General features: G+C 42.9%; 1 pseudogene; it reads right to left on the bottom strand.

The window, feature by feature from the left end:
• Positions 1–21,437: 21,437 nt before the first annotated feature.
• LOC128110583 (10 kDa heat shock protein, mitochondrial-like) lies at positions 21,438–21,878 on the bottom strand (annotated as a pseudogene).
• Between the last annotated feature and the right edge of the window lie 4,189 nt (positions 21,879–26,067).

The raw sequence follows: 26,067 nt of genomic DNA, 5'->3' as shown, positions 1-26,067 counted from the left end.
AATGTCAAGTGCTCACCTGTGCCTTTCGGGTCTCCAGAGACACGGGGAGAGTGGCCAGGGGCGCACTTGGAACCCAACATGTTGGCTCCCTCAACACATCTGCCTGAAAGAGTGTTCTTAACCACTGCACAATCTCTCCAGCCCCGAGATTGCATAATTTTTGAGGTAAATTTTTTAGTTGAATGTCCTTCTAAATATAAATAATTGTGTCTGGCAGGTTTTGTATTTATTTTGAAACTTAGCATTCCTAGAATTCCAATGCCATAAGAATGAAAATACCTCTTTCACACACAAGTGCACACACACCCAGACATATAGGCACATATACACACAGTCCTTAGTTACTGAACCCTTGTAATTTCCTCAGTGACAAGGATTGCAGCAGCATCTTTTGTTAAAACGTTTGGTCTCTTCCTACTTTATGATACAGGAACTTGTAGGCCCTTTGAATCACTGGAAGTGAGTGGTGAGGTTGTGCATTGATAAAGGTGAAGGCTGAGAACACCCCACCCCCCACGGTATGGGCTCATTTCTAGAGCAGCACAGTGAAGGGGTGGTTGTGCTCTACCCCTGAAGCGCCACCCAAGTAGGCAGCAGGTAACTGGTGGTACCTGCCCCCCTGGGGGCATGGCTGAGGGGGACCCCTTAAGACCTGGGATGTCTCGTGCCCTTTGATGTTAGTGCAGGTGACTTGAAAATTAACTCCACTTTATGTTCTCACTTCAAGATTTTAATCAAGTTTGGCCAGAATTTGTCATTGCATCCCTCAAGAGAGGGTGATACTTTGAGGAGAGGGGATGACTTATCACAATAATGAATGATACAGGTCTCTCTGCCCAAGTGTATCTGTATCTAACCTGTGTTCTATCTTAGATGGCCAGCTACAGCCACAATGAGCTATAGCACATGGCCAGACTCAGGACACAACAATGGCGACTCCTTCACCTGCTGTAAAAGCCTGTCCTTCCATCAGGCACTCTGACTTCCCACAATCTCCAAATGACACCCACAGGGTCCTCATGAGTCATGTTACATGGGAGCCTATCTGAATGCAAAAACACAGTGCAACTCCCCTATAACATCCTCATGCCAGAAGCTGGACAGTTGGTCTCCAAAGAGAGAGCCAGGCTAATTCAGACAAAGGTTTAAAGCTTTTCATGCTTATCCACTGAACTTTCCAACATTCTGAATAACTACAGAGAATGCACAGTGGCCCCATGGTCATGTGTGCCCAGCAATCCCCAGTGTTGTGCATCAGTCACGTTTTACACCCACCACCCCGTCATGAGAAACTCTGGAAACCTGGTGGTTGAGAGACTGCAGCTCCTGCACAGGGGAAGCATGGACTTGACAGAGTCCCAGGAAAGAGCAGGTAACAGAACGAGCTCCCAATACTGCATAAACTGCAAGTGCATGTGGACAGTGGCTTGAAACCTATCTAGACAGAATGATTATTCACACACACAGTTATTCAGGTGGAAGGTCCATTGAGTATAGGACAAGTAAAAGCAGGTGCTCCTAGGATTCTCACATCTTATTCTGGGCTCTGTCTGCAATTCATTCTACTGTGGCTCATGAATACTGTGTATTTATTCACTATCGATCTATATATTTTCGTACTGTTCCCTCTAAAACTAAGGGCCACTGGCCTTGCAGGCTAACACTCAGCTAATAACCCGCTACCCACCACAAGCTGAAAGATGAGTGGTGCAGAGGTAAATTAGGAAACGAGATATGGTTACATTTGGAGCCAGATGCAAGGGGCAGAAAATGGTACCTTGCAGGTGAGTACCAGCGATAAACCGTGATGCCTATGGAGAATCTGAGATGCTGAGGCCAAGTGTGAGTTCAGACATTTGAGATGAGGAAGCAGCACTGTCAACTGTGTGCTTCCTCTCAAGGATGAAGTGACCTCAGAAAAGATGGAGGGCTGCCACAAGATGTAAGTGATTCCCATGGAGGTGTCTCTGTGAAACACTTCTAGCTACTTCCCCAGATCTATGTGTTTCCAAGGACACTTGACACAGTTTGGGAGAGAATAAGAATGGACCAAGCTGGGAGGTAACTGAGGCCAGGATGCCCTTTGTGATTCTCAGAATGAAGTGAGGTGAGGCCTCTGAACTCACAGGTACATCTCTGCTGCAGTAACATCAGTTTCTTGCCTGAGGGCAACACAGAGTCCACCAAGGAGGGCTGGGATTTGAAGCAGGCCAAGTGTCTGGGTAAGTTTGGGCTCTTTTCTGGGACGGATGCTACCTGAAATTCATTATGGGAGTGACTCAGTCAGTGTGGGGCACTTCTTCATTGAGGCCTTAAATGGGGAGAATGAAACATAGCAAGGTCCTTGTGTGTTCCTGCCTGAGGACAGATCCTCCTAAGAACTAGATAGATCAGGGATCAGACATCTTACAGCAGTGGGACTGGTCCCTCAAGACCACAGGGAGAGAAACCCTTCGTCTCACCAGAGAGAGAGGCCTTGGGATGAAGCTGCACAGGTGTCTAGACCAGGACTCAGCACCCAGCAAAGGTAATGGAGAAGGATCCATTCCTGTTTGAATGGCCACATTAGACCAGCACTCATGGCTTCTCCAGGGAAGGTAGGAAAAGCACCCAGGGACCACCATCTGCTCTTCCTTGAAGACTCCAGTTCCTGAAGTAGCAATGTTTTCATTTGTACTCAGCTGTCACAATATGGAAACAAACATTGTCACTATCAGAGGAAACACCATGAAAGCACTCTACCCTCTAATTCTGTAATTATGTATGTTTGCACTTTGTATGTGTGCTCGTGTGTGCGCTTCTGTCTGCAGGTCCATGTCATACGTGTGAAAGTACTTATAGGGGACACTGAATGCTGTCACATATCTTTCTGACCAATGTATATCATTGTTTTATGAGACAGGGTAACTTTATGTTCAGGCTTTGTTAATAAAATGAACTCACCACAGGGAAAGCCTTCCACAGTGCTGGGACGGAGTCCTCAGCACAGTTTGGGAAAACATGGTTGTTCCTCATGCTATACTCAGGCACCAAGGAATAAGCTGGACAGAGGTGTGTTCAAGTCTCTGTTACCTCATATAATAGCTCATTGCCAAGGTAAAAGCTGTGGTGTTGATGTGAGGGAACTCAGTGTCTGCTGGGATGGGCTGAGATTCAGAAAGAGTTGCTTGCAGGTATGCAGTGAGGTTTGGGCTATGTGGTGGGAAAAATACATACAGGATTCCTGGGATGAAGGCCTAAGTAAACAGTGTGATATCCTGAAAAGTGGGAGGGTGTAATGTATGAGACACAATGTGGTCCTTGAGGTGACCTTTAACAGGACCTGTGCTACAGCAGTAGAAAAAGTTGCAGAATCAGTGGGATGTGTGCCAAGAAATTGCCAAAATGAGGACTCAGGGAGATGACACCCACAACTCATCAGACAATGAGGCCAAGGGATGGCCACACCCAGTCTGTACTGCAGATTGGTACAGGATAAAGTTCTGCTGTTATGCTGTTCTCCAGTAAGTGACATTTCAGAAGTCACTGATTTCCATTGCAGGTCCAGGTAGAGAAATTTTATGACATCTTGCTTTCTGGACAATCCTACTTCAAGCTGTGTTTAATGGTGGTGAAGGAACAGGTTGCAGGACAATTTTATCAATCAGTTTGGTACCCAGAACCCAGCAGTTGGCACACTCCAAATTTCATGATGAGAGACCCTTGCTGATAGCCAGAGCATCAGAAATGATAGACCAAGAATTACACTTTGCACATGGGGCTGAATATGCATACCTCATCCCCACTGGATTTGTTCTTCCCAGGGGTAAAGTTCCCTAGAGGAAGAGGAGGCATGGATCTGAGTTTCTTCCCTTAAAATGGTCATAAAAGTCACCTTTGGATACTTCCCATAAGTACTAGCCCAAAATATACCTATGTGCCTGGACAGCCTTTGAGATTTCCCAAACAGTGAGCCTGGCCTCTGTGACCTCACATGAAGGTCACTATCATCGTGATATGCCCTATATCTAAGGGCAACAGAGTCAGAGTAGGCAAGGAGAATGTGGGCAGGGATGCATTTCAGTTAAGTGACACAGAAAATTCTTTAGGTGAAGAAGTGATCTCACACCAGTGTATGTAGTTGGCAGGGGGATTTCTGGAAGGGGGTTTTGAAGGCACTATTCAGTGTCTTCGGGGTTTTTGATGGACAAGACAGATGCATTCTTCAGAAGAATTGCAATTCAAGGACCAGAAAGAGATCCTCACAGAGCATGGACATGCATGACATTCAGAGACAAGACACCTTATCCAAATCAGGGAAAGAGGCCTTGTGAATATTTGCACAGCCTCCAGTGCCTTAGCATGGCATCCTCTAGACACACAGAGGACTACCCTCTATTGTAACTACCTGTGATATTCCTTCATGGGAGGGTACCACAGGAAGAAAATGCAGCATGATATCATATTGGGACGCTCTTGTGGGTCTCTCAACTTAGCAGCATCAGTCATTCTGTATGAGTTCATGGGCACTCCCCACCACAGGACCAGCAGCTGTGTAACAAGAAGGGCTTTCCCAACTCTCGTTGTTCCTTATGTATTTCATCTTTCTGTTTGTATAATGTAAATTTATATCATCTGGATGGTGGGCTATAGATGTCTGTGTCTGTGCATGTTTCCCAGAGGACAGGTCAATGACATGCCATGAAAGAACACAAATATTATCCTCTATAATTATCCACAACTCTATGGTTTTGTTTTTTTCCTCTTTTTTCAGAAATGCTGACCATATATGAGCACTAATGTAAAAGTATGTTTTGACCTACAAGAACTCAGAATGATCCACTACATCAGCTGTAAAGAAACTGGTATGTTTGACCCTGAGAATGGAGAGACCCTCAATGGTAAGATATGTAGACGTGTCCCAGTGGCTCAAATGAAAGAGGCCTTGGGTACTTAAAAAAATTAGTGTGAGTGGGCCTGAGCCTGACCCTGAAAGGCCAAGCAGAATGCAAAAAGCAATGTGGTGCTGAACAATTCCTAACAATGAAGAATATTGTTATATTTGACACAGGCCCAAAATGAGGAGAGATGTGGGCCTGGGCCTACCCTTAAACCCGAAGAGTCCCAGGCCCAAAGAAGAAGAAATGTGCCAGGCAGTGGTGGCGCATGCCTCTAATCCCAGCACTTGGGAGGCAGAGCCGATGGATCTTTTTGAGTTTGAGGCCAGCCTGATCTACAGAGCAAGATCCAGAAAAGGTGCCAAAGCTACACAGAGAAACCCTGTCTCCAAAAAAAACAAAAAAACAAAAAAAAAAAAAAAGAAAGAAAGAAAGAAAAAAAAAAGAAAAAGAAATGTGAACCTAGAACTATCACTAACTCTAAAGAGGCCTGGGCCCAAAAAAGAGATGTGGGCCGAGGACAACCCATGATCCTGAAGAGACCTGGGCCCAAACAAGAACAGATATTGGCCTGGGACTTCTCCTGATTCTGAACAGACCTGGGCCCAAACAAGAAGACATGTGCTGTGGATGTCTTTCTGTATGCTATGAATATGTGTTGCTCTGATTGGTTGATGAATAAAATGCTGATTGGTCGGTAGCCAGGCAGGAAGTATAGGCAGGATAAGCAGAGAGAATTCTGGGAAGAGGAAGGCTGAGCATTAGATGCCATCCCGCCACCCAGGGAGCAGCATGTAACGGCACACAGGTAAAGCCATGGAACATGTGGCAACATATAGATTAACAGAAAGGGACTGTAAGAGCTAGTCAGTGGTAGGCCTGAGCTGATGGCCAAGCAGTTAATTAATATAAGCCTCTGTGTGTTTACTTGGATCTGAGCAGCTGTGGACTGGGTGGGACACAGAAAAATACTCAGCTACAGACATGTGGGCCTGGGGTTACACTTAAACCTGAAGAGTCCCAGGCCAAAAGAAAAAGAAATGTGGGCCTAGGCCTACACATGATTCTGAAGAGACCTTGGCCCAAACAAGAAGGCATGTGGGCCTGGGCCTACCCTTAAACCTGAAGAGTCCCAGGCCAAAAGAAAAAGAAATGCGGGCCTAGACCTGTCCATAAGCCTAAAGAAGCCTGGGCCTAAACAAGAAGAGATGTGAGCCTGGGCCTACACTAACACTAAAGAGTCCTGACTGACTCTGCCTCTTCCTCCCCCACCCCCAATGCTGGGATTAAAGGCATGTGCCACCACTGCCTGACTCTGATGATATTTTATAAGTAAAACTTCATTGTAAATAACTCACAAATTTTTTAAAAAATTATATAATGAGGTTGATCAGACCCAAAGTCTATACATGCCAGTGAACTTCTGTACAGTTAGAATAGTCATTCTGAAGCTGTAGACCTTCATATTGGAATTCACACTTCCCTCTCAATTACATTTCCGTGCACTTTCAACTACAAAAAAATGAAAAAAAAAAAAACCATGAAGTTAAAACTAGAAAAACAATTAGCGTTCTGTCCTCTTTGATGGCGTGTGTCCATTACCTGATGTCATCCCTCCTCAGCACCGTTTCCTCTTGGTTATTCTCCTTTCTACAGGTTATACTGGACTCTCATGTGCACACGTACACATGGCTATGATCTGATATGTGGGAGAACATGCTTTTTTTTCTTTCTGAGATTATGGAACCTTGCTTAATACATACTTAAAGTCTATCCATCTTCCTGAGAACTTTGTGGTTTCATTTTCCTTTAGTGCTGGCTGACTAGTATTCTTTGTTATAAATATCGGATTTTCCTGTTCGTTCATCTGCTGGTGGACAGCTGGGTTGGTTCTACTTCCTTGCTCTACTGAATCAATGAGCGATAAACATGGGGGCGCAAATATCCCTGTGATAGGGTGTGGAATTCTCTGGGTATGTGCCTAGGGGTGAAATCGTTGGGTCTTGTGGTACCCTGATGTACCAGATAGTTTGAAACAGTACAAGAATTCATATGGAATCACCAGAGACCACAAACAGTCAATGCAATTCTAAGGAGTAAGAACACTGCCTGATACCTGATCTCAAATTAACACTGCAGAGCTATAGTGATAAAGGCAGCCGGGTCCTGGCATAAGAATAAACAGATAAACCAATGGGATAGAATAAGGGGCCCAAAAATAAAATAACAAAGCTGTGCCCACTTAATTTTTGACAAAAGAGGCCGAGGCATACATTGGAAGGAAAGATAGCCTAACCAACACATGGTGCTGGGAAAACTGGCCATCCACCTGTGAAGAATAAAATTAGACTCTTACCTTTCACCTTCCACAAAAATCAGTTCAAAGTGACCAGAGATCTTAGTTTAAAACCTGGAATGCTGAAATTTCCAGAAAACATAGAAAGTCTAGTCAAGACATTAGGGTCTGCAGGAACTTCCAAATAGAACTTCAGCAGCACAGGAACTAGCCCCAAGAGTCAGCAGGTGGGATGGCATGGATATAAAAAGTTTCTGTTCAGCAAAGGAGACGATCAGCAGGACACACGGACAGCCCCCGGCACGGGAGAACATCTGACCAGCCAGCCACTCTTCAGACAAGGGGCTGACAGCCAGCGTTTACAAAGGACTGCAGAAATTAAACACCATGGAAATGAAACTGCCAGTTAACAAGTGGGCTAATGAATCAAATAGCCATTTTTCAAAGAAAGAAACACAAATGGCCAATAACTAGTTTAAAGGGTGTTCCATATCCCTAGCCATTAGAGAAATACAAATTAAAACTGCTTTGAGACACCACCTTATCTCAGTCAGAATGGTTGTAATCAAAAACCCTGACAACAAATGTTGGAGAGGGAGTCCTTGTTTGCTGCTGGTGATGGTGCTAATATCGGCATCTTCACAGACGCCGATATGAAATCTGGGGGACCGATTCAGTTCTGTGTCCTGAGTCTCTTGATGGAGGGGTTTGTCCAGCCTGAGTGGCATGCTGTAGCCATTTGGTTTTGCTCTGTCTTCCTACCTCTAAAGCCTCTTGTAAAGTAAGCTGAGAAAGCCTGATACCTGATCTCAAATTAACAGGGAGAAAAAAGAAAGCAGCCAGAATTTCCCGTGAGTGGTTAGGCATCGTTTCCCAGATCAGAGCTTGCCTTTACTCCTTCCACTGTGTCATATAACCTGTTCTCGGAGAGCTATTGGTGAATCAAACAGATCTTGGGTGGTATCGGGGACCAGAACCAGGGCAAGTTTTAATTTATCAAGCTAACAAAGCCCTGTCTGGCTTGCAGTGGGTAGCCAACAGGCGTTTGTATTACTAATCCAGTCAGCGGTGGCTAGTCAGTCTGCTTTCTATCCAAATTTCCCTACTTGGGTTGTCAAATACTTTGCTATGATATGGGGTCACCTCTGAGGAATGTTCTGGCCCAGGCAATGGAACATACAGTGCCAAGGGTATTAATTAGGTGACTGTGAGGCAAAAGAGGGCTGATGCATTTTACCTGTCAAATTGGACAGCGGAGGATGGCCTTTAACAACATGCTTGCATTGTAGGTCTGGGGCATAGTTTTGACAGAGACAGGAGCCTCTTTTTCAAGATAAGCTGATAGGGGATTTTAGATTCGTGGTTATCCTTGTGTTGTAAGCCACTGAAAGTCTAATAGGATGGCTGCTTCCAGTCCACCAATAAACAAACAAACAAATCAGTAAAATTACTTGATCTCTTTACAAGGAAACGGAACCAATAGAAACCGGGTACAGGGCCAACAGTCAGTTTTGTGTGCTTTAGCTGGGCAATGAAGAAATGAGGGGATGTGTTCAGACAGACAGACAGCCAAGTTCCTGGTTTGAAGTTGTGTAAGGTTTGTGATGAATAATTTTAAGGAAAGGCTACTCATGTCTGTTGATGTTAAGACAAGAGATCCTGCCTAAGTTCTTTCAAATATTGGCCCTGTCTACTAACATTTGGAATCTGGAATTGGACATACTATTTCTAGATGCTTGGGCAGGTCTGTTACAAGGTGAGAATTGTGATATCCCGCAGTGGATTATTAGAATAATTAGAATGAAAATTAGCCCAGAGAAAGTTCGAGATCTCTGAGAGCTTCGCGAAGTTGAGATTTAGAATTTCGTTTTCCTCTGCTTTCCCTGGATGTTGGGGGAGCTCTGTGGACAGACAACTTACTGAGTATTCCAGCTTTAAAGAAGCACCAAATAAAATGGATACCTCTGTCACTGGAGAGATGTTTGAATCCTCCAGCTTGGGGACATCAGTATTTTTTCTAAGGTAGGGAGCCCTTGCTTCCTGGTGAGGGAAAGCTTTGTTCTCTGCTGAGAATAAAGGAAAAGGTCAGAGCACATTGGAACTCAAGTGCAGAATGTGCTTCTGTGAAACCCCTTCATAGGTGCAAAAAGAGGCCAGCGTTTGGGGTTAGCAGTTTTAGTAGTTCCTCACCAGAGACCATCCAGCATAGTGGCCCATTCTCTTTATTTGGTAACTTCATCTAAGACTTTCACCGCATCCCATGCTGAAAGTTGCCGAAGGTCACCCTCATGCAAGTTGCATCTGAGCCTCCCCCAGTAACCCTCTTCTGAGTCTTGATCTGATTGTTGGCATTCTTCAGGGGCCATTTTGAACCTCTCCAAAGCTTTGCTCTCTGGAGATCTCCTAGTACTAGGATCTTAGCAGAGAATGTGTGTATCTTACATGGTGACCAGCCCGGCATTTTGTACATCCTTTGGAATGAGTTCTGACCTTTATGCTGCCCACCCACCTCAGGATGTATTGGCGCACTTAATTGTCCATTAGTCCAGCTGCCTGATGTCAGGTCGAGAACCCGACCAGAGCCAAAGCATTCTGAAAGGGACCACCTTGAAAGTGTATCCGCTACAAATGGACACATTAACTCTTACCTACACCTGGCTAACAAACTCTACTGAGAGCCATGATTTCTGCTGTCTAGGGCCATTTAGCTTCATGTCATATTCTCTTATCCACCCTGACATTTTCCCACTTATGTCTTTAAGATTTGGCCCGACCAGTAAGCTGAACTTTGGCTTTTCCATTCAGTTGTGGTATAGCCACTTCACGGTCAGTCCTCAGTCACCAGTTTCTCCTTCAGGTAAGGGCAGAGTGTCAGCATCTCGAGTGTGACAAGAGTGAGCAGAAATGTGTGAAAGACTAACAGGACCCCACATCAGGCTAATCTACAGCGTGCAACACAGGTTTAAAAGTGATAATAGACCAGGACCGCAGTTCGATTTCAATACGAGGTCAGAGGTTTCCACAAGTAAAGACAAGTTGTCTAAGCCCTTGGCTTCTAGTGTTTCTTAGGAAGCCGAGTCAAAATATTTAAGCTTGTCCAGATTTTTCTCACATAAGCAGGCAGAAAGATGTATGATAACCAAGAAATCCAAGAATCAGATGCTGAAGAGCTCAGCCCAGCTGTTTTGGCATAAACCAGCCATTTTGATAGCAAATGAGTAACTAGTTCTATTTTGGTTACACTTAATTTACCAAACTTATGGGGGACAATGGCAGTTATCTTCTTTTACTGAAGAAGTCAGTCCTTTAGTGTGTATTATGATTACTGATATATTCAGTTATTTCTACATCCTGTAGTGTACTTTCTAAGTGTCCTGATTGTTGTATTTAATTTGCAGCTTACTAGTTACTTTTTGCTGTTGTAAAATATCTGACAAACAGAGCCTAAGGAGCGAGGGACTTACTGGGGTTTGTGGTTTCATGATTGGTGGGAGCTTCTTCATGTCATAGCACGTAGAAAGTAGAGAGAGAGGAGTAGACTGGGTACCAGGCATAGCCTTCACAAGTATACCCCAGGTGACTAACTTGTTTCAACCAGGCCCCATCTCCCTAACGTTCCCAAACTTCCCTAAAGACTTCTAGGAACCAAATCCCCACATGAGCCTGTAGTGGGCATTTGCATTCAAACACTGAAGAATTTTTAGCTAACTTTTTTTTAAATTATAAATGCTCAGCTGACAGCTTAGGCTTGTTTCCAGCCAGCTCTTACAACTTAAATTATCCCATGTCTATTCATCTATGTGCTGCCCTGAGGCTCATTTACCTCACTTGTGAGCTTCCCATGTTGCTTCTCCAGAGTCTGACTCACGACTCCTCTTTAGCTAACTTTTTAAATTTTATTTTTCTGATTTTCCTAAAGGTTCTTACCAATATGCTTAACAAATTCTACCGTTGCCAGTCCTCCAAATCATATTCCGTGATTTTATTGTTGTCTTACGCAGTCAGTAGAGTTCAGATTTCTCTCCATCTTTTTTGTTCACCTTGTTTGTCTTTATTTCTTCTATCACAGCCCTTTGGGGGCTTGTTTTACTTCTGGTAATGGATCCTCTGACTCTTAGAAGCCAGTCTAAACCGATTTCTTTCTGGATGATTTGTGGTTTTCACTCTGGCTGCTGTTGGACTCTGTCCCCCACCGCCTTTCCCTTCTAGTCTGAGTAAAACCTGTTTAAGTCTTTTAGGGTTCTTCAGGGCTTTTTGATCTGAGAATTTTTGTCAACTTTCAGTTGAAAATTTTGGTCCTTATGTAATTGAATATCGTCTCTTCCTATCTTCTGTTTCTTTCTTCTGGCCTTACTAGAATGATGGTAAACATTCCTCTCTGCCCTCCATTTCTATTCAATCCCTTCATTTCTTTCTCTTCTCTTTACTTCACTCTGAGTAATTTCTTCAGAACTATTTTCAAATTTATTAATTCCTTCTTCAACCACACCTCGCTTCCATTTTACCTTCTCTACTTCTGACTTCAGTGGCATATTTGAAATTTCCAGGCACTCTATGAGATGAGCCCATTCACGCTTTGAGTGCGAGCTTCTCGCATTTAAACTGGGAACCGAGTCCCTCACATCCTTCTTTTTCTGCCGTCATTGTCTCTGGTGTTGGTTTCTGCTCAACTCTGTCAGTCATGGTGATTTGTATCATCCTGTGTGTCTGAAACATTGACCCACAGTTCCCATTTACTCATGTGTAAATCCACAGAGGCCCGAATTGCAGGTGTGCCCGTCTATTTCAGGTGTGCCCCCTAGAATTTGCACTCATGTCTACCAGTCATGTGGCAATGTTCTGAATTTCACCCCCAAGAATAGGTAGAGTTTTGCCCTTGTGTACAGGCCAAGGTGAAGTGGGATCTCAGCACCGGTGAGTGTGAGGTTCTCATCTGACTCTCCCTCCAGGTCCCTACATCTTTCTCCAGTAGCTAAAGGCCCACCCAGCAGCTCCATGGATAGCTGTCACTTCTTGGCCTCTGGAGAGGGTCTCAAATGTCTATTCATTATTTTATAGAGGTTTTTAAACAATTACTTAGATTGTTTGAGTGTGTCTATTGTAGGAGTTTTTCAAGTTTTCCCTCTTACTAAAGTACCTGGAACAGACGTATTCTCTTGATATAATGGGTTCATATTTTAACAAGCTTCCTTCCCTTTAATTTAGTATTTTGTGAACATTGAATATGAACAAAGCTCTTATTGTAGAAGATTACTCTTCCATCACATCAGGGAATCTGTATACTGAAGCATAAGGATAATGATGTCACAAACACAAAGAGTTTAAACTTAACTGCTTGCATCCTGAAATTAAATACGGCTCTCTCTTTGACTAGCAAACATTACTAAGTGAGCTGAGCGTTTGTGTTCCTGCTTTGCACTCAATTAACTATTAGCTCTAACTGATAAAATTATTGTTTTAGTGAAAATTCAAAATATGAAGTATTATGGAAATATAAATGCAGGGGTTTTCACTTCTGTATATACTTTCGATAAAGTTAGCCCTTACATGTCCTGTGTTGGTGTGTCCAACCCGTGACCTGTGAGCCACATGTGTCCCAGGATAGCTGTGAATGTGGTCTAACATATTTGTAGATGTATAATGTGAGAAGGTTGGACACCCCTGTAGAGAGTGACTTTTCTCAGAAGAGGAATTGTAGTAGAAATGCTTGAGAGCTGCTTTCTGAAGATCTCAGATAAAAATTTATGGTATATAACACAGAGCAATTAATTTGGTAAAGTTAATTAACAGAGTTCATTAATTTAGTAAAAAATAATTGTTCTTTTATCTTGTAAAAGGTACATCTGTAATTAGTTTTATTGCTGAGAGAGGATTGATGCTTAAGAAAAATTTAATTCAATTGGCAAGATGTGAGCCTTGTTTATTTGTAAAGAACAGTAGAGCTAGAGTTCTGAACTGTGATCTGGCCCTTCATATGACTTGGGTTCCCTTAATGTATGTAGAGTTTTACATATATATGTTTTGTTCATGCATTTTCTAGTACTCAACTTTCCTTGGTCCTTGGGTCCTGTACTGGCTAGTTTATGTCAACAACACAAGCTAGAGTCATCAGAGGAGGGAGCCTCAAGTGAGAAAACATTCCATCAGGTTGGGGTGGAGGCAAGCCTGTAGGGCATTTTCTTAATTAGTGATTGATGTGGGAGGGCCCATTCATTATTCCATTATTCCCTGGGCTGGTGGTCCTATATTCTATAAGAAAATAGACTGAACAAGCCATGAGGAGCAAGCCCATAAGCAGCATCCCTCCATGGCCTCTGCATCAGCCCCTGCCACCAGATTCCTGCCTGTTTGAGTTCCTGTCCTGACTTCCTTCAATGATGGACTACAATGTGGAAGTATAAGCCAAATAAACCCTTTCCTCCCCAATTTCCTTTTTGGTCATGGTGTTTCATCACGGCCATAGAAACCCTAACTAAGACAGAACCTTTGGCCAGGTTTATTGTACAATGTACAACCTGGGTAACTGATGACCTCTGTCTTACTTGAGTGGAGTTTGCTATTTGAAAGAATGTTTTAGGAAATACTATGTTTCTAACAGCTTTCATCCCACTCTTTAAGAGATTGAAAACAGTAAATAGAAGTGACATTCAGTGTGATTTGACATGCTGAGGGAACACACCTTATGCGTCTGGGACTTAGACACCCATGTGCCCCTCGGGTGGGTTAACACTGGATGTTGCGGAATATTTGTGTACACTGTAAAGATGTGTCTCTGCCTAAGGCACCTTCTGATTGGTTTAGTAAAGAGCTGAATGGCCAATAGCTAGGCAGGAGAGGATAGGCGGGACTTCTGGGCAGAGAGAGAGAGGAACTGGGAGGAGGAATTGATGCATGGTTTCAGCAGCAGACTCGGAACGAGTCGGATGTGCCGTACTAAGAGGAGGTAACCAAGCCATGTGGCAGAACGTTGATTTTAAAAATATGGGTTAATTAAGTTATAAGAGCTAGCTGGGGGAAAGCCTAAGCCAAGACCAAGCTTTCATAATTAATAATAAGTCTCCAGGTCATTTGTGGGCTGGCAGTCCAAAGATAGTCCGATAAGAAAGCTTGCTACTGCTGGAGGTAATAAAAGGAAACCTGCTGGAGTCAATAACAGTTTCACTCTAGAGTAAGATTCCCTGCGTCTCTGTGTCTCTGTGTCTCTGTCTCTGTCTGTCTCTGTCTGTCTCTCTGTTTCTGTGTCTGTTTCTCTCTCTGTGTTTATTATACTTAGGAAGGATCATTCATCATCGAAGGAGCCCTCAGGCTCAGTTACCTCAGAACTTTGCCTGGTCTCTTGAGACCAGACCTAAGGTGTGCCACATTTAGTGGCTATTCCTAACTCTCATCTATATATTTTTTTCAAGGCAATAAGGAACTTGGGCACTGGCTGAACAAACATTAACTCCCTAATTCCTGTTTTGCTCTTCTTCAGGGAAGTAGCTAATCTTCTCAATGACAAGCAGACATTGCCACAGGATAAAGAGTCCTGGGTACCTGGGGTTGGAGCTCAGTGGTAGAGTTTGCCTAGCCCTTGGCCAACACTACAGGAAATAAGGAAAAAAAACGGAACTATGAGAAGAAGCCACGCTTTGAGTGTAAACATAAAGCATCGTGGCCCTGGCTGCCAGTGCAGGGCGGCAACTGTTTGGTTAAAATCTGGATTTACTGACAAAGAATGGGTTCTACTGTGTGTTTCTCTTAGGCTCCTCTTTATAAAAAACAAACAAACACACTATCTACTATTTTACAAGTGGGGAGTATCTTTGAAAAAAATGCAGCACATGTCATTCACATATATAAGCCTCTTTTTCAATCTAGGTCAAAATGTCATTTTTCATCATTGTTGATACTCGGTGACAGGCTTCTTTAGGAGCCCAAGAAGTCCGGGAGCATTGCTGAAGGTGTCTTTTGATGTCTGTGTTTCTCTGTGTGGCAAAAAAAAGAAAACTCCACTTGACTTCCTTCCTGTGTTTTCTCTCCATGACCATGCAAAGGCCTCTTGGCCTATGCTTTCTGCCCCATGTTGGACTCTTGAGAGTTTGATCATGGAGTAGAATTATCAGGCACTGACATAGTAATGGCTCTTTTGTGGGTTTAGTAAATACTCCTACCGATTGGAGTTTATTTATCTGTATCTATAACTTGTCTTTAAGGGACAGCCTGTATAGTTTTCTTCACTTGAGTCTCCATGACCTCTCTCTACAATCCCCTAAGACAAAGACGAGTGAGCAAGCAGGTCATTTGGAAATGATCCCATTAAGCTGGCGTGAGAGACTGGAAGGAGCTGAACGGGGCCCAGAGGGAAATATTAAGATCTATCGCGGAGTTATTGGTTTGTTGGTGACTGCTACCCAATCCTTAATGGGATAGTTTCAGTTTTCCTCAGATCTGCTTGCCTGGGTAACAAGACATGGAAACATTTATTCATTGGTGTCTGTCTCCTGCTGGCTAAACCTGGCCGCTTCAGGCATTACAAGAAGTGGAACCAAAAAGATTTGTAGGCAGTCTTTGTGGTGTGTGACAGATGTTCCACAAGACACTGGGAAGTTAGTGTGACTCAGCTGAGTTCTGGGCACACAGTATGCCTTTGGTGACGACTTTCAGCCTTGAATATTACCTCTGTGAAGATAGAAACCACCCATGATTCCCGTTTTCACAGATCTGCCAAAGAGACAAATGGGCTGTGCTTTATTTTTCTGAAACTTTAAACAAAACATTGTTCTGCTGACTGGAGATGGTTTGCAGCACTCTTCTGACATGATTTACACATCAGAGTCTGAAGGTTTCAGTCAAGCAATAATAAGAAGGTATTCCATGTGGCCATTCCCTAAAGAATGGAACTACTTTGGAATATTCAACCCCGAGGCTCCAATTATTTTGAAATATGTATAGGTTCACAAAAATAGACTTGTAAAAAGAATACAAAGAGCCCCCCTATATCCTTAATCAGCTTTCCCGCATATTAGTCTGTATTCAACAGAATGATAAGGAAATTAACATTGATACCATAGTATTAATCCACAAATCTTACTCAGATTTTTAATTTTTCCCAGGAAAGTACCAAGGTTCTGCAATGCTTTTAGTTGGCACTCTGAACACTCTCCAGTCTCTCTGTGTGTCATGGTCCTAATGCTTGTGAAGGTCACTGGCTGTTGTTACATAGACTCTCCCTCTACTGGGGTTTGGGTGGCATCTTCTCACGGTTAGAGTGAGATTAGACTGTTTCTAGTCTTCAAATGTACCAGAGATGTCAACTTGTGCCCTTCTCCAGGTGTGATGTCCGGGAAGAGCTGCTTTCAGAATGTCTCACCACAGGGTGACACTTTCTGATCTCTTTGAGCTGGTGTGTGGGGCCTCAGCACTTAGGTGACCATGTCTCCCTTTGTTATCAATGGGTGCTTCAAGACTAGTGACCTGTTCCGTTTCTCGCAATATTTCAGCCCACGTTTTTATCATTCATTGCTAGTTATTTATAATAGTTATTCAAGAGATTTGCTTGATGACGATCATCTACTTCTATTATTTCTTCCTTGTTTTTTAGTTAAACTGCTAATTTATTTGGGCTGATGGGCAGAATCTACTGTGATTGTAATATGGACTGTTACTGTGCTCAGCCTTTGCTGATGGGAGCATCTCTGAGTTAGTGTCTTTGTCCTTGGAACGAACGTTCCTTTCTTACTTTGAACACTTCCTTTCTGGTATCATGTCCTATTCTGGAACTGGAATCAATCCTTTTTCCAGTGAGCTTTAATTCTGTTTATTAGAGAATTTTTGGGTTTTGTTTGTTTGTTTGTTTAGTTTTGATACTGTGTAACCCTGGCTAGCCTAGAACTCACTATGGGGACCAGACTATCATTGAACTAAGGAAAAAAAAAATCTATTTGCTTTTGCCTCCCAAGTGCTGGCATTGAGAATGTGCTTCACCACCCCATCCTGAGAGTAGCATTGAGAATCTAAGCCCTTAGAGATGTGTTCAGTGCTTCTAGGCTGTTGTGGTTTGAACTGAATGTCTCCCACAGTCTTGTGGTTTGAATGCTTGGTCACCAGACAGTGTTACTATTCTGGGGAAGTTTGGAACCTTTGGGAAGTGGAGCCTACCTGGAGCGGTAGACCGCTATGAGCGGGTCCTAGAGTATCTCGTCCCCGCCCCCTTTCTGTCTCACTCTGTGTCTTGGCAATTGTGACGTGAGCTGTTGACATGTTCTCTCCGCTGTGTAGCTCGGCCAAGCAATAACTGGACTGAGATCTCAGAAACTGGGGTTCCAAACAAATCTGCTCCTCTGAGTGTTTCCCTCAGGCGTTCTGGCCACAGTGACACAAAAATCAGTAATGCATAGACCCTCACAGAAGACAGAGCTTGGCAGTATGCGGGTGTGTACTAAATACACACATTCACACATGCACAGTTCTTTTAAACATTTTTATAGTAGTCACAATACTTGGAATCACTCTTTTCTTTCATGCGGCCATAAGATTTACCTATAATGCAATTAAATTCATTTGCTACTGTTTATCCCACTACATGCTTCCCCCAAATCGTGTCTTATTGTAGTCATTTATTTATTTGAGTGTGGGAAATACTACATACCTCCCCCCCGCCTTTTTTCATTGAGACAGGGTCTCACGCTGTAGCACAGGATGACCTCAGACTTGCAAATAGTTCATACTGATGGTCAGTCAGCTTGATAGGTCTAGAATCACTCAGGACGCATGTCTCTGGCATGTCTGTGAGGGGCTTTCTATAGTGGTCTAATTAAGGTGGGAAGACCCACCCTGAATGTGGGTGGTATCTACCCATGAGCTAGGGTCCTAGAATGAGTAAAATGGTGAGAGCAAGCTGAGCATCAGCATTCATCTGCCTCCTGCCTGACTGTGCCTAAAATGTGACCTGATTCTCAAGCTCCAGTTGCCATGATTTCCCTATCATTCTGAGTGTTTCCATCAGCTGTGAGCCATAACAAACCCCCCTCTCCTTTTTTTGGGGGGAGGGGGGCGGTTTTGAGACAAAGTTTCTCTGTGTAACAGTCCTGGCTGTCCTGGAACTCACTTTGTACATGAGGCTGGCCTCGAACTCACAGAGATCCGCCTGCCTCTGCCTCCTGAGTGCTGGGATTAAAGGCATGTGCCACCACCACCACCACCACCACCACCACCACCACCACCACCACCGGCGCAAACTCTTTCTTAAATTGCCTTTGTCAGGTATTTTGCACCACACTGAGGAAGAAACAAAGAAACAGACGCTGTAGGTTGACACTGGGCGGTGGAGTCCTTGCTGTGATCACCTGACCACATGGCTCCTGCGCTCTTGGAACTGGTTTGTGAGAGGAATGCGGAAGAGTTTGCAGCTGCAGGCGAAAGAACTCCTTAGAGCTGCGAGCAGAGCTGGCTGAGCCAGTCTGGCCCGGGTTTGGAAGGCGATAATGCTGAGAGACATTCAGACGGTGGAGGACTAGACTATATACCGGCCTTTCCCGCTACGCATTGGCAAAGACTATGGCTTTATTTTCCCCATGTCCTGGGACCTTGGTTGAAGCTGAATTTAAACGTGATTGTGATAATGAAAAGATGCGAAGACCACCCTAAATGTATGGGTAGCACCCTTTTATGGGCTGAGGTCACCGACTGTGTGAAAAGGAGCACCAGTATTCATCCCGCTCTGCTTCCTGGCCATGGAGGTCATGGATTTAATGTGACCAGTTGCTTCAACCGCCTGCTGCCCTGACCTTTCCCATGATCTTCCCTTGAACTTTAGACAAAGTCACATTTTCCTTCCTTAATTCGCATTGGTCAGCTGGGATTACAGGCGTGTACCACCAGGCCTGATTCTATGCAGTATTAGTTTGTATTCCCTGATCACCCCAGATGTTGAACAGTTTTTCAAAGTATTTATTGGCCATTTGTGTCTCTGCTTTTGAAGCTTGTCTATGGTTCAGTAATCTACTTGCTAGTTGGAATATTTGTATTGGTGTTTAATTTTCATGCTCCTTTGCATATTAGAGACATCAAGTCCCTGTTGTAAATTTGACAACTAATTTTCCCCATTTTGTAAGCTGTCTTTCACTCACGTGATTTGCCCTGCAAAACCTTGTCAGGTTCATGTAATCCCATTTGTCAATCATTAGGATTATTTCCCATGCAGCTGCAGTCTTTCCAGACAGTCCTTGCCTATGCCTGCATCCTGGGTGTTTTATCTGTGTTTCCTTCTGGCAGCTTCATAATTTGGGCGGGGGGCGGGGGGGGGAATGGGGTCTTACATTATTACTTTCATCTGTTTAGAATTGATTTCTGTGCCAAGTGTGAGAGATCTCATTTCTTCCTTCTGAGGTGGCTGGCCAGTTCCCAGCACCATTAGTTCAAAGAGGCTGCTCTTTTAATGTATGGTTTGTCTAAGTGTATGTGGCTGCGGGTGACTGCGGGTGGCTGCAGGTGGCTATGGGTGACTGCCTGTGGCTGCAGGTGGCTATGGATGACTGCCTGTGGCTGCAGGTGGCTATGGATGACTGCCTGTGGCTGCAGGTGGCTATGGATGACTGCCTGTGGCTGTCGGTGGCTGCACGTGTGGATTTATTTCTGGGTCCCTCATTCTATTCTCTTGGCATACCTGCCCGTTTTGCACTGATTATGTTATTCAGGATCTATAGTGTAACTGAGATTAGATTCTGTGATATTACCAGCATTATTCTTCCTGCTCTGGCTATTTGGAGTCTTTGAAACTTCCATATGAATCTTAGGACTATTTTCTACTTCTGTAAAGAATGTCATTAGAATTTTTATAGGCATTGCATTGAACCTGTAGACTGCTTTTGGTAATACGTTGTTACAGTATTAATTCTGCCTATTCATGAGTGGGTGGGGCTTTCTGCCTTTAATGTCTCCCTCAGTTTCCTCAGAATCATACCGTTTTCACTCTACATGTCTTTTAACTCCTTGGGTAAATTTCTTTCTGGGTTATTTATTTGTTTATTATTTTGAAGCTGTTGTGAATGAATTTTCTCATCTAATTGTTTTCTTGGAAAGTTTGTTATTAGTATATAGGAAAGCTAATGACTTTTGTATATTGATATTTGTAGCCTACTACTTTACTGAAAGTATTTATAGGTTTTAAGAGTTTTCCTTCTTCTCTTCTTCTTCCTCCTCCTTCTTCTTGTTATGGAACTTGCTCTGTAGATCAGGCTGGCCTTGAACTCAAGAGTTCCTTATGCCTCTTCCTCCTGGGTGCTGGGATTAAAGATAGGTTTTATGAGTTTTCTGGCAGTCTTTAGGGTCTTGTTAGTCTTGGACCATGTCATCTGCAAATAGGGATAATTTGACTTCTTATATTGATTTTACTTCTTTTTCTTTTTTTCACTGCTTTGTCTAAGACTTGCTGCATTATCTTGAATAAAAGAGAGTAGGCACCTGGGTCTGGCTCCAGATCTTAGAGAATGCTCTCTCAGTCCCACCCAGTCCCCATTTGATGCTGACTATGGGCTTTTACCCCAAAAGGATGTTGCACTTTGTCAAAGACCTTTTCTGGATCAGTTGAGATAAATCATGGGACTTTTGCCATAAAGTATATTTATGTATTTGTAAGCTGAATTACACTTATTCCTTTGCAGAGGTTAAACCAAACTTGCATACCTGGGATAAAAACCAGCTTGGTCATGATACACATTGTAAAATTTAATTTTAAATTCAGCTTGTATTTGGTTGAGCATTTTTGTATTTATGATCTATGGTCATTAGGAAAATTGGTCCACAGTTACTTGGTGGTGTTTTATGTTTTTTCCAGTTTGGGTATCGTGGCAATACTGGCTTTGAGTGTGAGTTTGGTGTTTTCTCTCCCGTCTCTAGTTCATGGAACAGTTCAAGAAGTACATCTGCCAGCTCTTCTTAAAGGTCTGGTAGAATTCCACAGTGAATCATCTGGACCCAGGGGTTTCTTTCAGGGAAGACTTTTCCATTGTTGCTATGGCTTCAATCTCATTGCCCATTGTGGATCTACTTAAGTTGCTTATTTATTCCTGACTTAATTTTGTTTGTTTGTCCATTCATTTACATTATTTTATTTGGAAATGTTTTAACAGGACAGTGAAACTAAATTCCAGAAACAATGGTTGTCATTAGTTTAGCATCATCGGTTTACTATAAAAGGGAGGCATGGAAAGTATTTACATGATGAAGAGCTCAGAACGTCAATGGAATGGGCCGCTTCGTGTAACACCGTTTCAATAGTGATTTCAGTCCACATACTTTCCAAGAATGTCACCATCTCTCTAAATAAGAAGTAATCCTTGTTGTCTAGAACTACTTTGGTGCCTCCGTATTCTGGGAGAAGAATTTGGTCTCCGACTTTCACACTGACTGGCTGCATCTCTCCACCCTCTCCCACAGCCACTACTGTCCTTGAGACTTTTCCGGAAGCATCATGCCACCTCTGGCTACAGTTTCCGGGGCACTCCTTTCAACCAATACTCTGTCAAAGAGCGGGGGAAACTTTCTGAAAGCCTGTCCAGCCATGACCTGTTCCACCGCAGCTCAGACTCTGAACTCAGGCCGCTGCCTGACTTAATTTTGGTAGGTCGTGATATTTAGGAATCTGTCTAGTCCTTTGGGGTTTTCTAATTTTTGAAATACAAGTTTTGAGAGTTTTCTTTAGTGATTCTTGGGATTTCGTTGGAGTCTGTTGTGCCATCTCCTTCCCCCCTGTACTTTTATTAAACCTAGTTTTCTTTCTCTTTTCCCTGATTAGATTGGGCAGGGCTTCATCAACCTTGCTTGCCTTTTCAAGAAACTAACTTGTAGTTGGAATTTTCTTTGGGCCGCCAACCAGCTCCCAAATAAAGACACGGAGACTTATTATTAATTATGAATGCTCGGCCTTAGCTTAGGCTTGTCTCATTAGCTCTTTTAACTTAATTTAACCTGTTTCTAGTCATTTATGTTCTGCCTTGAGACTTTTTACTGTTCTTTCACTCTGCATGTCCTACTTTCCTGCTTCCTCTGTGTCTGGCTGGCTGGCATCTCTTTTTCTTTCTTCCTCCATCCTAAATTCCTCCTCCTACTTACTCACCCTGCCTGGAAGTCCCACCTATACCCCCTTCCTTCATACTGTCCATTCAGCTTTTTATTAGACCAATCACTGTCTTAGGCAGGCAAGGTAAAACAGCAACACATTTTTACATAATTAAGCAAATGCAGCACATCTTTACATAGTTAAACAAATGTAATACATCTTTGCACAGTTAAACAAATTTCCACAATACTAACTCTTTGTTCAGTTCTGTGTATTATGCTTACAGTCTCTAATTCACTGATTGTGCCTTAATCTTTATTATTTTTTGCCATTTATTGCATTTGTGTTTGTTTTTTTCTTGATTTCTAAGACCTTGAGGTATACTATTAGGTTATTAATCCAAGAGCACTCTGATTTTTTAAATTTATTTAATTTTTAATCATTCACATGTGTGCATATTTGTGTATGGCTATGTGCACACGAGCGTAGTATCTGTAGAAGCCAGAAGAGGGCATCAGCTCCCCTAGAGCTGGATTTACAGGCTGTGATGTGTGTCTGATGTGGGTGCTGGGAACAAAACTCAACCTACACAAGAGCCACAAGTGCTCGTAACCACTGAGCCGTCTCTCCAGCCAACTCTCAGGGTTTTTTTTTTTTAATTAAATATTTATGACTATAAAATCGCCTCTCCTGCCTTAGCTGTATCCCAGGGGTTTGGGTAAATTATAATGTTTTCATTTGATTCTAGGATTTAAAAACATTTCTTCCACGAGCAAGTGCTTATTTGAAATGAATTGTTCTATCTTCAAGTGTTTGTGTAGCTCCTGTGGTTTCTCCCGCTGTTGATTTCTTGTTTTATTTCATTATGATCTGACTGCATAGAAGTAAGTAATTGTCTCACTCCTTTTTCATTCATGAAGTAGCTATCATTGAGTGTTGTCAGATTTCCTTCCAGAAGGGTACACCAATGCTCATTCTCACTAATTATGTAAAATCATTTCCCACAACTGTGCCGACAGACTATATTGTAATATAAATATATATATATATATATATATATATATATATATATATGTATGCTGCCCAATAAGTCAGAGATAGCACTGTAGTGTTGTTTTTGTCTGCATATTTCTATCCATCCTTATTTTCATGTACTTAAGGGTCATTGACACATTTAGGTATGATTCGTCTATTTATATTGTTTTTTCTCCGCTAATGTTCAAGAACTCTTTAGATAGGAGGGATATGTGTGGTGTAATTATATACACTGTGTTTATCAGTTGTCTCTTTACATAGGAGGTGTAATTATGTGTGGCGTAATTATATACACCGTGTTTGTCGGCTGTCTTTTGCTTGTTTCTATCAGGCTTATTTCCTTTCTCTCCACTATATCTTACTTTGTGTGGCCGGCTTATCAATATTGTGTATTGCCTTTGTATTTTAAATCTTAGTTTCTACTCCGAAATTGGAGAAATCCATGGTTTCTTTTGACTGTTTTTTGCATAGTTTTATTTGTTACACTTAAATCCCTGATAGACGTGCACTTTATTCTTTTGAGTGGCATGAAGCATAGATGTAATTTTATCCTTTTCTCCAATGGCCTCTCATTTGTCTTGATCCCTGTGCTGGCTGGTCTTATGTCAGCTTGACACACAAACTGGAGTGATCCGGAAGGAGGTAACTTCAACTGAGAGCATGCTTCCATTAAGATCTGGCCGTAAGGCATTTTCTTAATTAGTGATTGATGGGGGAGGACCCAGCCTATTGTGGGTAGTTCCACCCCTGGGCAAACAATTCTGAATTCCATAAGAAAGCAGGCTGAGCAAGCCGTGGGAAGCAAGCCAGTAAGCAGCCCTCCTCCACAGCCTCTGCATCAGCTCCTGCCTCCAGGTTCCTGCCCTGTGTGAGTTCCTGTCCTGACTTCCTTCAGTGATGAACAACAATGTGGCAGTGTAAGCCAAATAAACCCTTTCCTCCCTAAGACAATACCCCTTCTTAAAATTGGTCTTTAGGTCAGGCATGGTTGTGAATAACTTTAATCCTCACACTTAGGAGGCAGCAGGTGGAATCTCTGAGTCCAAGACTAACCTTGATCTATCTACATAGTGAGTTACAGGCCAGCCAGAGCTTTATATTGAAAGCTCATCTAAAAAAAAAAAAAAGTCTTTGTCCCACTGATTTGAGATGACATTTATATGCCTTTAAATTTCCCTTTTTCCTCTTTTATACTTTGTCAGTGTGCTTTTTCACAGTATATAGAATGTGCCAGAGGACATCATGGCGTCTGTTCATTGCCTCTGGCCATAAATGATGTTCTGATGTTTGTTCCCCAAGAATAGTCAATTATTGCAGCAATCATCTTTAAAGCTAGAGAAATTCACCTTCCAGCTGTGTATTTATGAAACACTTACCCAAACTGAACCCACAGCTATGAGACGTTATTATGCTTTCTGTTCAGCTATCAACAGTATCTGTTCATTGTAAAATTGTCAGGGCAGGAGGGATGGAGCTTTAGAAGCATGGCCTCAGTGCTGTCCTCAATCACTGTCCTGAAACGGAGCCCTGGCTTCATCAAGGTTTAAATTCCAGGACTTGCTTCTGAAATGCAGCTGCGGGATCCAGGTGGACAGATCCTAACATGGTGATTACTGCCAGAGTAGAACCGTTAGAATTATGAGGCACTTTACCTTTCCTGTGGATCTACACTCAGAGGCCAACGTTGCTAGGAATCATGATGCCTTGTTTAAAAGCTTCAGAAAACCCAAAACAAAGTCCAACGAGTGTCCTCCTGGAATGACTTTTCACTGGGGTGAGAGGAATTCCATTTAAAGGATCCTTTCATGCAGATAATGTGATTAACGGCCCAGGCAGGACGATGAGTAGAGGCCGTGTTCTATAGCATCTTTTCCTCACCACACGAGGTCAGGATTAAGTATTTGTTAGTGCCACAGATGCGGCTTTGCTTACAAAGTAAAGCCTATTTGGGGGGGGGGGGGTGGTGTCAAATTTCAGAGTGTATAGGAAGGGGCAGAGGCATAGGAAGTTTTTGCTTTTATTTTTCCCCTTCTATCTTAATACTGACTTGTTCTAAAGTGTTGAAGATACCCCACAAATTAAAACTGCAGCGGGCATCTGCTTATGAGACAGACCATGTGGCATTTGTCCTTCTGGGTCTAGGTTACATCATTCAGTATAAATTTTTCCAGTTTCATCCATTCCCTCATGAATGCCATTTTTCTTCACAGCTGCATAAAATTCCATTGTGTGCATTAACCACATGTCATTATCCACTCATCAGCTGATGGACATCTAGCTTGCTTCCATTTCTTCGCTACTTCAATAACCAGCAATACACATACACGTTCATGTATCTCGAGTGGGGTACAGAGTCCTTTGGGTATATAACAAGAAGTGGTATAGCTGGGTCAAATGGTAGTTCTATTTTCAGTTTTTTTGAGAAACCCTCATACTGACTTCCAAAGTACTTGTCTATCTTTCCACCACAGTGTAGATTGGTTCCACTCTCCCCATATCCACACCAGCCTGTAGATGTAATTCTGAATGGTCTTATTAAATAAGAAACACAGAGCCAAATGCAGAGCTAAAAGCCCAGAGATCAGAGAGCAGTAGCCAAGAGCTGAGACCACCTTCTTACCACCCGCCACCGCTGCCGTCCTTTCCCTGAGAAAGATACCTACTTCCTGTGTGTCTGTCTTTTTATTGACTTTCTGTTCTGCCTTCTCATTGGTTCTAAACCCAACTACATGACCCCCTCGTCACTGCCTGTCTATACAGACCTCCAGGTCTCTATGGTTGGTATTGAGATTAAAGGCGTGTGTCTCCAAGCTGGCTAT

This window comes from Peromyscus californicus, unplaced genomic scaffold, assembly GCF_007827085.1.
Source record: "Peromyscus californicus insignis strain IS unplaced genomic scaffold, ASM782708v3 Scaffold_15__1_contigs__length_86483966, whole genome shotgun sequence".
In the NCBI taxonomy this organism is placed as follows: domain Eukaryota; kingdom Metazoa; phylum Chordata; class Mammalia; order Rodentia; family Cricetidae; genus Peromyscus; species Peromyscus californicus.
The sequence above is the reverse complement of the archived record's forward strand: the minus strand, read 5'-3'. Positions and strand labels throughout refer to the sequence as shown.